This window comes from Arachis hypogaea, chromosome 15, assembly GCF_003086295.3.
Source record: "Arachis hypogaea cultivar Tifrunner chromosome 15, arahy.Tifrunner.gnm2.J5K5, whole genome shotgun sequence".
In the NCBI taxonomy this organism is placed as follows: Eukaryota; Viridiplantae; Streptophyta; class Magnoliopsida; order Fabales; family Fabaceae; genus Arachis; species Arachis hypogaea.
The window spans coordinates 44,275,216-44,278,032 of record NC_092050.1 but is presented as its reverse complement, the minus strand read 5'-3'; the positions used below and the strand labels follow the sequence as shown (position 1 = coordinate 44,278,032).

The 2,817-nt window shown below is 41.7% G+C and overlaps 1 non-coding gene across 1 annotated transcript; it reads left to right on the top strand.

Moving 5' to 3' along the window:
- The first annotated feature begins 879 nt into the window (after window positions 1-879).
- LOC112752320 (small nucleolar RNA R71) lies at window positions 880-986 on the top strand. Its single transcript, XR_003176763.1, has one exon. It is a non-coding gene; the product is annotated as a small nucleolar RNA R71 (small nucleolar RNA).
- Window positions 987-2,817: the final 1,831 nt, after the last annotated feature.

Here is a 2,817-nt window from a genome sequence, read left to right as displayed (position 1 = left end):
TAGGGGTGGGATGGCTTTTGGTTGACCTTTTCTTCTTCATGGATATTGTCCTTCTTTTCTTGGTCACCATCCTCTTTTTAGTGCTCATGTTGATTGCTTTCACCACCTTGATTTCAGTACTTGGGTGTTGTATGATGGTTGGAGCATCCTTTTCATCAAGAGCTTCTTGAATTGGTGGTTCAATGAACTCACCCTTGATGCAACTCTCTATTTTATTGGAGTAGTATGGACTCCCTTAATTAACTTCCTCCCTTTCTTCTGCATGATGTTGCATTGAGATTGGAGGGATAAGAAGGACCATTTTGGCTTTGGTATGGATGTTGAGGCGTGTTGTTAGGTGGGTGTTGATATGATCTCTGTGTGGAATGTTGGTGGGCTGCATTGTTGTTGGCGTTGTGGCGTCTCTGATCTTGGCCTTGGTCTTGTTGATTTCCCCACAAAAAGTTTGGGTGGTTCCTCCAACCAGGATTGTAAGTCTTGGAGTATGGGTCATGGTTCTGCCTAGGTGGATTTCCAATGTAGTTGGCTTGTTCCTGATCACCCTCTGCTTCTTCATTCACTCCTTCTTGAGCTGCTGTTGAGGTGGTGATTACTGCTACTTGACTCCTCTCCATCTTCTTGGTAAGGTCAGCCAGCTGCTTGGTGATCATCTTATTTTGAGCTAGCAGTGCATCCACATTGTTTAGCTCCATTACTCCTCTAGTGTTGCCCCTTTCAGAAGCATAGAAGTAGTCATTCTCAGCTACAGTCTCAATGACATCTATGGCTTCTTCAATGGTCTTCTTCTTGTTCAGAGATCCCACGGATGAGTGGTCTACTGCCTTCTTTGATTCATAAGAAAGACCTTCATAGAAAATGTGTAACTGTACCCATTCATTGAACATATCTGGTGGGAACCTTCTTGTCAGATCCTTAAACCTCTCCCATGCTTCATATAGAGTCTCACCATCTTGTTGCCTAAAAGTTTGAACCTCAGCTCTCAACCTGTTGATTCTTTGAGGAGGATAGAATCTCGCCAAGAATTTGTTCACCATATCTTCCCAGGATGTTAAGCTCTCCTTCGGGAAGGATTCCAGCCATTTAGATGCCTTGTCCTTGAGTGAGAAGGGGAATAGAAGCAGTCTATAGGTGTCAGGATGAACACCATTAGACTTCACAGTATCACATATCCTCAGGAAAATGGTTAGATGTTGATGGGATCTTCTTGAACACTTCCTCCGAATGAACAGTTGTTCTGAACAAGGGTGATGAGCTGTGGCTTTAGTTCAAAGTTGTTGGCATGTATGGTTGGCTTTTGGATGTTACTTCCACAGTTTCCTGGGTTTGGATTGATGTAAGATCCCAGAACTCTTCTCTCTTGCCCAGCATGATGCACTAGGCCTTTTCTGCCATGGTTGTGAGCCTCTTCTTCATGATGGTTCTCCATATTCTCATCCATGTCTGGTTCAAAATACTCCTCTTCTTCCTCCATACCAACTACTCTCTTTCCTTTTGCTTCCCTCCTTAATCTAAGGAAGGTCCTCTGAGGTTCAGAATCAAAGGAAGTTGAAGCCCCGCTTCTTCTACCTGTCATACAACCAACAAAGCAAAAGCAAGAAGGGGGTAGATGCAGAGAGTATTCTTGTTAGAAATGCTGTTAGTGTGAGTGGTGCAATATATCAAACAGTTAGTGGGTTAGTGAATTGAATTGTAAACAGCTAAGAAAAGGGTAGGGGAAAGGGAAGAAAATAGCTAAACTGAAAGTGAATTACTCAAATGAAATCAAACGAAACAAAAAAATGCTCAATCTAGTTATCCACCAATTTAATCATTGTTGATACAAAATCAATCCCCGATAATGGCGCCATAAACTTGAATCTTGAGGGATGTGTCTATGGTGCTCTTGTACCAAGGATCTGCTTGGATGAATAAGTTCTTAGGAGTGCTTCATCACTTGGTAACTTGGGTTAACTAACCCGGGATTATCAACTGAAAATCCACTATCAAGAGCAACCTTGCTACAGAACATTTAGTAACCCAAAGAGGTACTGGGCACCAAGGCCTCAAGGAAAGAAAATAACAAACCATGTGCCTGTGGTGTGCATGTATGACGGAGAGAGACTTGAGGGAGTGAGCCCTTAGGGGTGTTTCAACACCTAGCACCTTGAACCAACTGGTTCGGGAGTGTTGGCTGAAAGCTTATCTTAAAGAGTCACCCCCTTACAAAGCACCTAGTCTAAAGAACACAATCAAACCCTGAAAAGAAAAAAAAGGATCAATAAACAAAAGTCTCAAAGGGTGCAATCAAGTGAGTATTCCAGGGCATGATAAAGGTCTGAAAGCCAGTAAAGGAATGAACCTAAGTTGCTATGCATGAAACCCCCCATAAAACCAAGGACATGACTTCCACAATAATGATTCATTCCTCTTGTCATTTCATTCATCATTCTCATGTTTCAGTACATGCTTAGGAACAAGCAAGCTTTAAGTTTGGTGTTGTGATGCCAGGGCATTTCGGCCAGTTTCACTGACCTTTTCTTTACTTTTTTAGGGTAGTTTCATGCATTCTCTTAGGAAATAAGCAAGTTTTGGGTAGAATTTCACTTACATCTTGATTCAAGCAAACATTGTGAATTTTATAGGATTTCATGAGAATTATGCATGAATTTAATGACAAATTGGATGATGCATGACTCATAACTTGGATTAGAGCTTTGATGCACTTTTTTTGCTTGATTTCAGGACAAAAGAAGCAAGGAAAAGCCACGTTAGTAGCCACGTTAGTCTAACTAACGTGACCACTAACGTGAAATGGGAGCTAGCTTGCAACATTAATGA